We start from the raw sequence: 12,080 nt of genomic DNA, 5'->3' as shown, positions 1-12,080 counted from the left end.
TTTTTTATGTGTACTTAAAATTTATAGATCAATATTTATATTTATAGATCAATATAGATCAATATTTATATTTTAATAATATAGATCAATATTTATATTTATAGTATAAAAACTATTAAGGACTAATAAAAAGTTCTTTTTAATATTTATAGATTGATATTTTGCATGTTGGTAATGTTTTAATGTAAAAAGCTTTAATATTATTTATTTATCTAAAACCTTTCATCTGCACATGAAGTAAATATTGCTAAGGATTAAATAAAATTTTAAACATAAATAAAAGCTGAAAAAACTTATGATACATGTACTTAAATGTTATTATATATTTAACAGTATAACATTTGAAAAGCGTCAATGATCATTATGTATTCAAAAATATATTATCATAAGAAATGGGATTTCTAGGTCCTCCAGTCAGAGTGTCAAAACCTCTTGTGAATCAATGGAGCAATCCTAAAGATTTCCTAGTGTGGCCTGAGAGGGTAGGAATTCTCTGGATTTGTCTTTACTCATCATGAGGGGCCAAAAGTATGAATTCCCCAACCTTTTACACAATAAACTTATCACCACCACCACCCATTATAATAATGATGTGAACATGCACTTGTTTTTTCACTTGCATTTAAAGGTGTGGTATCTTCAACCCAATCGTTTGGATAACCCCCCATTCCCAAAGCTTCTCCAAAAATTAAAAAAAAATCCTCACAATTATGTAAAATACTGATAAATGTTGATAAATCCTGCAAATGGTGAGGTTGTTGGCTCATGCATCTTAATGACATCGTTTGGTAACACTCCTTTCCGCTGCATTTTATAAAAACTGATAACTGCATCTTGAACCTGCTGGCCATGCTGCGCATACATGGCGAACATGGTTTTCCACGAGATCACAATATCCCCCACTAGCCTTTTGTCAAACATCTTTTGAGCATCAGCTAGATAGTACCACTAATGGATGTATATGTATCCCTCAGTAGAATATTGAAGATTAAAGTACCACTAATGCACGTGTATATATATCTCTCTGAGTAGCATCTTAAAGATTAAAGTATTGTTACGATTGTAAACGTATTGTAGGTCATTTTTTTTTTAATGCCTAACAAAATATCATTTTTGGTTGCACTTCAGATTTACTACAAGTAGAGATGGATGATAGCTTATCTTTGATTAAAAGTGACAAGTCAGAAAAGAAAAACTTCAAGCATGGAAGTTTAGGATAAAGAGTTTCCTTATATGGGAAAAGGATATTGAGAGTTTATGACAAGTGACGAGGAGGAGTCGGAAGAACTTCTACTGTAGAATAGATACAACAGTCTAAAACATGGCATTAGAACTTCTACTGTAGAATAGATACAACAATCTAAAACATGGCATTAGTGAGCCAAGAAAGTTATACATTGGCTTTCTTCTAGTGTTGTAGATTCCATGATTGGCCATATACAAAATAACCCAAAGGGATATGGGACACCTTGGTTAAGTTGTATATCACAAATAGCAAGGCTATAAATATATATTCAAAGCGAGAGCTGCATACTATCTCAAAGTAAAAGTTTTATATCAATGATTATTTATTGAAGATTAATGGGATTATTGATGCTCTTTTTACTATTGGAGCATCAATTGATGAAATGAGATAGCTTGGTGTGTCAATCACATTAAATGGGCTTGGAAAAGAATCTGATGCATTTTGGACATCTATCAAAACTTGAGGAAAATTTCTTTTACTTTCAAGATCTTATATCCCTTTTGATCACAGCAAGGAGATCAGGGAGGAGATGCATGTCGGGGGTAAATCGTCTTCTAGTAATATGTAGGAGCAAGCCTTCTACTTAGACACAAGTAGAGGTAAAGACAGAGGCAGATCGTCATTTTGAGGCCAAGGTGTAGGTTGATATGGAAACAGGAATCATGAACAATAACAACACAACTCTCAATCACAAACATGTAGAAGAGGCCACTCTAAAGGCATAGGGAGCCAAAGAGGCCGAAGTGGATGGTAAAGAAAATATGCATTGCTATTTTTGTGGTAAACTAGGAAATATAGCAAAGAATTACTATAAAAAATAGAATGAGAAGTTGCAACAAGGAAACTATTTGTGATGTAGCATATGCTTAGTTCCATGACTGCACATGTATCAAATTCATAAGATTTATGATATATTGATTTCGACCGTATAACCAGCAACAATGGTCAGTGATTCAAATAATTAAGAGTTTTAGACAAACCAATTTATGTAAAAATAGGTGATGATTCAACACACCCTATTGTGCATGTTCACAAAGTTCCTTTGTCTATGGAGGATAGAAAAATGAAGTATCGTGTTGATATGCCACCTCCATTATAAGGGTGTAAGCCTGTTGTGTGGATGTAGGTTGTGCATTATTGATGCATGTTGGTGGTTCATGTTAAACTTGAGTTCACATTTTCCCCTCTCGCTTCTAGGTCCATTCTCAGGCCTAGGTAATGGTTTGGTGTCAAAATTCACATCTAGAATAAAGTCGATATGGGCATCGAAAAAAGAGTCGAAAACATTTAAAATTTTGTTTTCTGTATGGTGTGTTTTTTGAAAAACAAAATCCAATGGTTTTTAGATATTATAGTCCTTATTAACCCAATTTTTAGGTACTTTTCAAAAAAATAAGATATGTAACAATATTTATAAGAAATTAATATGACAATATTTACCTACCAAAAATTTTACTAATGATCCCAAATACAAGGATATATGTAGCAATATCCACGTGATCGACCGGTTCATTGTTATCTAGCTCCACATTGAGGCTACTAAGTAGATGTTGCAAGCGCTCCATTGAAATATGCCCCATGCTCGTAAATTCTTCAACGTCAAGAAACTTGGCACTTGCAAAAATGACTACACAGGCACTCCTCTAATCGATGAAATTTAAAATGTTCATAGCACTCACGGGCTGCATGTATGTTGAATACACATGTGAATGTGGGTTTAAATGAGGAGGAGGTGGTACTTCATTTATATTTCATGCATGGCCTAGGTGATATATTCTAATTCTAAATGGAGAAGTGTCAGGCTGCCCAAAAGTTCAAATTGTGAATGAGAATTCAAATGTTGAAGCCACAAGTAACGGAAGTCATTTGAAATAAACATCAAAATAAGCGTCAAAATATTAAAAACGTGTTTTCGATTATTTTTTCAACTGTTGGATATTTTGATACTTATTTCAACTCTCGGGATTTTTAACAGAATCGCGTTGAGTCACTTATTGCATTTTCACATTTTTGCAGGTTGTAGAACATAAGCTTATTTCTTTGGTATTCTCTCCTCTGCACCTCCCCCCATCCCTTAGGAATGAACCTAAGCCCTTTCCTCAGGGGAGTTCAACTAAAAATATATAAGTATACCACGTGAGTTCAAATGAAGGGGTTATTTAATTCAAAATTTTAAGGTAAATTTACAAAAATACATTTACAGAAGGGGTTCTTTTAATCAATTTCAAAAAAAATCCCTATGTTCATAAAGAAAACGGGGTCATTTTATTAATGAAAATTTCATAGGTAAGGGGTTTTTTTTAATGCCCCTTGAACGCATGTGATACATAGGATTTCTTAATAGTGCACCCCCAAGGCCCTTCCCTGAACTCTTGCTTCTAATTTTATGTGTGTGTGTGTGTGGTATTTCAAAATTGCACCCCCAAGGCCCTTCCATGAACTCTTGCTTCTAATTTTATGTGTGTGTGTGTGGTATTTCAAAATTGCTAACATGTGTTTTGTTTGTTTTGCAGGCTCACAAGTTCTCCTTGGTCTCTCACAAGGCAAGCCCTCCCTTGAGAGTCCACCAACTAGTAGGTAGCCCTTGTCCTTTACCCTTGCCTTTGATTGTGTGTGTGTGGGGGGGGGTGTGATTTTGATGCTTTGCTACTAATATGTCTTGTTTATGTTTATTTTATAAGGTTTTCACTCATTTTCTCTCAAGGCTCAAGCTCTCTCTTGGTCTCTCCCACTCAAGCCCTCCCTCGATACTCCAATTACCTTACAATCTATCCGATAAGCACTCTAATATGATTGTCTTCAATTTTTTTCTAATATAAGAAAATGCTTTTGATGTTGTCCGTGCATGTGGGCTTTGGGTAGGTAGATCCTTCAAGACCATGCTCCTTTCCTTATTAGAGTCATGGCGTGAACATGGACATGATGATGCCCCATGCGTATGCCATGCAAACACTAAACCCTAAACAATGGCACCCTTACATAATCATGGTGTTAACATGGGCATGATGATGCCCCATGCTTATGTCATGCAAACCCTAATCCCTAAACATTGGCAACATTGTGCATAATCATGCGCATAACCACCTTTAATTGTGTGTGTAGACCATGGATCGCACACCACCCGCACACACCTGCATATAGCTGCTGCAACATCTCCACCTTGCCTACTCCACATGCAATGTCCCCCAGTCAATTTTACAATTTCATCTCCTAAATGAGCCCCAAGCAAAGGGCTATGTGGCTGAAGCCTACTTTGGGGGAAGGGTTGGCACTTTTGCACAACCTCCAAATCCCACCACCATCATACAAGCCACACCGATTGGATACTCCATGACAAGTCACACAAACCCACGGCTCGCTTGATAAATTTGAGTCATAGAAGACAAGATTGCTTGTCGAATTATTACCGTGGTTGTGCCTCCACACGCGCTTCTACCCCTCCATGCAAGCACCCACCCATTGCATGTTGTGAGGGGATACCACGCCCACACTCATCCCGCCACTTTGACACAAATTCCTCTGCCTTGAATCCGGCTCATTCCCAATACCAAGTAGTGGAGGGAAAGTTGGTCCTCAATGATGTCAACAAACGAGATGAAGACTCAAATCCATGAGCTATACTATATAGTCTTCGCCCATGACTTTATGAGTACATGGCATAAACTCGATCAAGTAAAGAAGGACCGCATCGTCAATCAAATCACGAATGAGTTTAATCCATTGTGCCAGGAAGTAAAGAGGTCCATTGTACATGGATTAAAGATCACATGGTGAATGTGTTGAAGCACTTGTGCAGTGAGGTTACACGCAGGGTAATGATAGGGGGAGAGAAAAGGCCTAGTATTATATATAAGATATTTGGGATGAGGAGTTCAGGAAGCACAATGCAAATCCCTACAGGTATGAGCAGCAAGAGGAGGCCATAGCAGTTGAGTGGATGGAGAGCATAGGGAGCTCCCATCTTGGGAGAGGTGGTGGGGCTGGGACACTTTTCACATGTACTTTGTAAGTATTAATAGTACACTCACTCACTTTTGTTGGCATAATGTGAATTTTATTTCTGTTATGTATGGCTGCTTTAAGAATTTCACTCACTTTTATTATTGGTTTCCAGCAAAGAGTGGTCAGTTGTGCAATGAATGATACGAAGGAAAGGTACGCCATAAAGCACCGCACGTATGCCCTCCTCGAGCAACTTGATCAAGAGGGCATCGACATCAAACTAGACAGATGTGGTCAATATGGTAAGAAATCTAACTTTGCAACCATGCTAAAGTTTTGCATCACTTGTCATTTCTAAGTTTTTGCGTTATAAATGTTTTTTGTATGGACCAATGCCAAACCCTAAGTTCACTGATGATTAGGTTCGGACTTGCTCACAAGGCACTCTGTAATGGAGCAATGTCTCTAAGTACTTTTTGTTGGCTCCATGTGGTTGAGCATATATTGTGAACATAAATGTGTTCTCCTTTTCTTTTTTTGGTTTTTGTTTAGGTGACTGTTTGTGTGTTGTGCTGCCTAAAGGGAAACTAATTTAAATGCATGTGCAAGGGAGTTTCCATTTGGATGCAGTACTATGCTAAAACATAGACTTTAAACTTTACATCGAGAATCACAGTTTTCAATCACTGTCAACAACTTAGAATGGAAAACTGACAATATTGATGACTAAAATAGCAGGTAAATCCTTCTAGGAAGTGTGGTTATATATATGGCGGGTGCACGTGAGTATGTGTGAATGTAAGAAAAGAGAAACCAAAAGCAAGTGTATGCACAAAAGTGAACTGGCCAAAAGCTAGTTCAAAAACCTGAGATGCCTCAAATCAAGAGCACTTTGTATTGTTGTGTCATTAGATCAATGTGCAGATGTTATGTGGGTTCAAATAGTGGATTAGCTCAAGTGAGTGCTATGAAGGTGGATAAGTATCCATAAAAGCATCTTTTAAATGCACTATGTAGTTGGTTAAATCTGTGAAGGTTCATGCCTATGAGCATCACACTTGTGAGGCTCACACTCATGATGAAAAGCTCACACCATGGAGGTTCACACCCGTGAACTCACACTCATGAAGCTTACACCATGAAGGTTCACACCCATGAGGCTCGCGCTCATGAATTTCATACCTCAAGAGCCACACTAAGGAGGCTGAGAGGTGAACAACCCTTCTCTGTAGCACCTGACAAGTAGAAATATGAGGGAACCAACCCAAATAATCATTGTAGATTCAGGATCGTAAGGATCATACCTCGGGGGTACAATGAGGAGACCAAAAGATATGAGGCTCACACAAGCAACCCCATAACCCAAATAATCATTGTAGATTCAGGATCGTGAGGATCATACCTCGGGGGTACAATGAGGAGACCAAAAGATATGAGGCTCACACAAGCAACCCCATAACCGAAAGTCCAAGGATAGGGGATCAACACCCCAGAGGCAACACTAAGGAAGGCCAAGAGGGCATGAGGATCATGTGCATGATGCTCACAACTGTAAGGTGATCCCCACGTGAAGCTAGGTAGGACCTAACCTCACACTTCTCCCGCCGTCAGATGATAGTTGTCAATGTGAGGTGTCATGTCAATGTGAAGTAAATGATGATAAGCATAAATAAATTAAATACATGGATACAACACCACAAAAGATTCCTTAACAACTCACACCTTAATTGCAATAAAATAAAGTGCCAATCACAAGAAATTAACACAGTAGTCTTAATCGCAATTAAACAAACTGCCAACCACACAAGTAATTAACACTAGTCTTGTAGGAAAACGAATATTACAAATTACAAGTTCTAAGTAACTTTTACAATTAGCTCTATATAATCATATAGCACAATACATTGACATAAGTGAAATGTTTAAAAATCAAGTTCTTATATTCAAAGGTACAAAGTGATGAATGACAACAAACTCGAATTAATATGGACAAATATATGATCATACACAAGACCAAGAAAATGTTCTCTCAAATGGAAAACTACAAACAAGCAATACTAGAAGTTCATTGAAGCTAAGAAACCATAGTAGTCAAGAAGATATAGGCAAACTATGAATGAAGAAATCTAGAAGTTGGCTTTTGTTTCCATGCAAATATGCCCTTCAGCTACCAGAAAAAATATGATGGTCAAAGTTAGATGTTGCATACTAAAAATGATAAATCCTAGAAATGCATTGATATAATAAATTTACAAGTTAAAAAAATATAAACCCAAAAACCTTATTACCTTCTAGAACATCAGCAACCTATGATGTTCCTACAAAGCTACTCTGAGGACACATGTGCTAGTTGCGCATTCCAAATGGTCCCTTTGGCATGCCACTTTTTCACTACATCTCCTTCGGCGGAGGCTTTTTTCTCTTTCTTCCACATTTTAACACACATTAATGCAATGTCAAGTGCTAGGTCCATTATGCTTTACAAGAACATGATTTCCAAGTATTACACTATGTGCATTCCCATTTGATTGAAATACCCTAGTCACATGCTCGAATCCATATGCATTATCAACCAAAATTTATTTCAAATCAACTAGGAACTCATGGTGTGATATTTCTTTATGCCAATCCTTATATATAATATAATCATTGGTGTACACTGCATCTAACATCCCCCAAAATGCCTTATGCCACCACTTCCATAATGCCATGCTCTCCTCCACTAAGTAAGTGGTTGTAAGGAACATCTAAACAAAAGTATTGCATGTGAGCATTAGTGGGTGCTAGGGATTGAGGTGGTGGGACTGGTCATTGACCATCTAGTTGAGAAATTATTGAGTGTTGTGGTGAGGTACAAGGTGCCAAACGACTATTCATTCAAGTTGGAACTACCTCATATGTCTCAACTTAGAAATGAACCTCTAGATTTCTTGAGAAACATAGCAACAAGGGCACCATCACATGTATGGTGGGACCAAACCTTTGAGAGTATTCATACAAATGCACCCCATGGTGGGACTCAAAAAAGATCTAGAATACTGTCTTTCATACCAAGAAGTAGCATGGTTGTCTAACACTGACGATCCAGGGGATGGCAGCACATTCCTTTTTTGAACATCAGTCAGAGAGAAAGATGGTCATCATAACATGGCGTGTTTACAGTTGATTCCATCAGTTTTGACCTTTTGAGCTCATTTCGGATGTCAAAAGTGCCAAATTCTACACCTAAAAAAGTTTTAAACCTAACGATGGAATTTTGGGACTCCTTGAGCCCTCCTTTTTAAAAGTGTGCTTCTTATTTCTTTTAAAAATTTCCACCAATGATCTAGAGTTCAAAAAATAAAGATAAAAAAGCTTGCACATGGAAACTCGCAAAAAATATTCACCACGCACGTAATACTGTATCTCAATGTGCTTCCTACAAGCATGAAACACCTAGTTCTTAACAATCACTATGCAACTTTGATTAATCGAACAATAACATTATCGCTTCCTTTTGAGAACCACCAATGCATTGGTTGCAAAGTCATGAAGATTAGTAATAAAAGAAGTAGAAAGAACCACCCAATGCAGTGGTTGGCATTCTACCACACAAAGATCTACATGTATAAGTTCAAAATCTCTAAAGGAGCCTTTGAATTCTTTCTCGCGCGAAAATGTGTGCCAATATTGCTTGCCCATCACATAAGCTTCACACACATGACGTCTCTGAAAATGTTGGTAGATGTGCCACAATCTTAGAACTTTGCATCTCTTTTAAGACTACAAAGCTCAGGTGTCCAAATCTCTCATGCCATAGCATGCTTATCCCGACATCGGCTTGAGAAATAAAAGCTAACATCTCATACAAGTTGTTGTGCTAGATTCATCTCCCAACGACGTTTTTATTGGAATCTATGATGACTCCACCTGCCCTATTGAAGAGAACCTTTAACTATGGCCATAATAGACAGTTGATTCCTCTTAATGTTTGGCACATAAAGGACATCAGATAACTTCTTAGTATCATCATTACTAGAAATAAAAGAAATGGTACATGAACCCATGGCTGGTCATTAGGTGTTATTCCAAACCGCTACTAGAGGGTTATACCAGCCCTTTTGACTGCTCATATATCTGGATGTTCCACTATCAATGATCTATGAACCATCTAATGTTGAGGAATGTTCTACCATTGCATAAATTTCTTTTATTGCCACAAATAGCTCCAATTCTGCTTGAGTATTGTTCCAGACTCCTTCAAAGGCTTCAAAAGTGACATTCTTCTCACTTGCTTCCTTCACACTCTACATGATTTGACCACATGACCAAGCTTGTCTAGTAGAAGCACTTTGCCTTTGACTTCTTCTTCTTCAAAGGCTTCAAAGTGACATTCTTCTCACTTGCTTCCTTCACACTCTACATGATTTGACCACATGACCAAGCTTGTAGAAGCACCTTGCCTTTGACTTCTTCTTCTTCTCAAAAGAATTAGGGTAACCAGAGCCCTTCTCCTTGCGTTTCTTTGCATTTACAAAGAATGTAGCATCACTACCATCTATGGCTTTAAAACACATCTCCTTCTCCACTAGCATTGCACCAAACTCCTCAAAAGTAAGAGGTGTGTTATGCACTTGCATGTTCAATGAGAAAGGTTGCCATATATTGTGACAATCTTAGTAGTATACAGTTGGCCAGGAACCCAGTTTTTCATGCGCGGACGAAATACATTGAGATACATTACCACTTCATCAGGGAGAGAGGTTTGGCAAGCGACATTGACTTGCCCTACGTCAGCACACAGGATCACGTTACTGACATCTTCACGAAGGCCTTGGGAGCTGAGAAGCTCCGCAGATTTTGAGATATGCTTGGAGTTCATGAGCTGGAGTTGAGCTTGAGAGGGAGTGTTGAGATGTCAAGCTCAACATGTGCTTACACTCACGAGGCGCGTGCATGACTGTTCGACATTTATATCACTGGCGGGTTTGGTAGCTGGCACCGACATATCTTCACTAGAGATTCGACAGCTCGACTACACTAAGTAGTCCACATCTACCCACCACTGCTCTTAGTGTCTTCACATTATGGACCGCTTGTATATACTCTATTATGTGTGTTAGTCACTTTATCTTCTTTGTAGACCTCTTTTGTTGTGTGAAGAAGAAGAAGAATTTTCAGCCTCTCACCTTGTGTATTCTCTTCTAGGGTTTGTACAAGCATAGAAATTACTTTTAGATTAGAGAAATGCTTCATGAGAAGCTTTCATTTTAATTGAGAATAGGTCATATGAATGACCATTCTTTGGGGGAGAGAGTCAGGTCAATTTTTCACTAGTCTTAGTGATCCCCACCACTGCCATCATCTGACCTTATAGATCCTTTATCCGTGATATAAACTTCTATGTTGCTTCTCCTTTAAAATGCCTTTCTGCTACAAGTTGATTCTCAAGGTTTTGAATCCTTATCTAATTCCTCTCATACTAGTTCTTAACAACTTGCCATGCTTCAGAAGCTGTGGTAGTATACTGAATCAAGATCATCACCAAATAATCAGTGATGCTAGTGATGATGGCATATAGCATATCTATATTCCTTCCCTCCACGCTAAAGTGAGCACAAGATCTAGTGGTGTGGCCTATATATTGGATCTGCTTAATTCGGAGTAGGACTTGCCTTTGCATCAACCCCTAAATTGTGATTTCCCATAACTCATATGAAGTAAGAATAGACCTAATCTTAAACTTCCTCAGAGTGTGAAATTTGTCCCATCTAGCTTTCCATCACCAAATAGTGAAGGAAGGACACGAGCGGCTATGTTATTTGTAGGTTGGGCCATCTCTCCAAATTTGCCTTCAAATAGCAAACGTCTAAAACTACCTTTGCATAGAGCCTATGCTCTATGGTACCATCTAAGAAAACACAATGGCAGAAACAGGATCAACATAATACAAAGCGTTGAATTGAAAGAAGTGGAGAGTAAACAATATTGCTACTTGCAAACTTTGATGTGACAAATTGATGGTTGTCCGTCCACCTGTGTGCTCCGAATAAGAAGCTTTGATGGTGATCGAGATAGACTCTAGATAGAGGATGAGATAAGGAACTCGATGATAAATTAAGGCTACCAAACTAGTCTATACATGGTACCCACCAGGATCGGTATAGACATAAGTCAGCCACGTCAGCCAACCCACAACTTGGTCCAAACTTACCAACCAACTATATCATCTGACTAGGACCGTATTAGACTACAATAATGTCCCATCTTGAGACCTCTTTTGCAACTCTCACGACTATCTCAGACCATGGGATCCTCAAACAAACCTCATAACCCAAGAACGATGTGTCCTCAATTTGCTGCCTCAATTTGTTATCCAGCACTCACTAATGTAGTCACTTAGCCCGAACAAGTATGCATCCTACTTGGCAAAGTGCCAAGGCTACATAAGCTGTCTCCTATAACCATCTGGGCATATTTGACCACCATCCAGTGTCTAAACTGGAAACTACCAGTGCCACAATAACTTCTACTCATCATAAAGAGGGCCTTACAAAATAGAGCACATCCGTCACCCATAATAATAACACGAGGGTGGAGAATTTGAGTAAATGCTTTTCCAGAATATATAAAGTTGTTTACATCCTTTTAATTTTTATGTGTGTTTGGTTTAAAGTTTTTTATGTGTATTGAAAAATTTCATATTTTATGAAACATTTAAATTTTTAGTCATCATTGGCACCTAATGAGGTCTTTTAAGAAAGTAAAAGAATAGCTTAGGCGAGGTGTGTAAGAGTTGTTTATGCTCTTTTAACTTTTAATGTGTGTTTTAAGTTTTGTCAATTGTGAAATTTTTCCTTTCTTATGAAACATTTTAATTTTGGGTCATCATTATCACCAATTAAGGTCTTTA

Source organism: Cibotium barometz, chromosome 26 (assembly GCF_041138505.1).
Source record: "Cibotium barometz isolate CiBa-2024 chromosome 26, ASM4113850v1, whole genome shotgun sequence".
Taxonomy (NCBI): domain Eukaryota; kingdom Viridiplantae; phylum Streptophyta; class Polypodiopsida; order Cyatheales; family Cibotiaceae; genus Cibotium; species Cibotium barometz.
The sequence above is the reverse complement of the archived record's forward strand: the minus strand, read 5'-3'. Positions refer to the sequence as shown.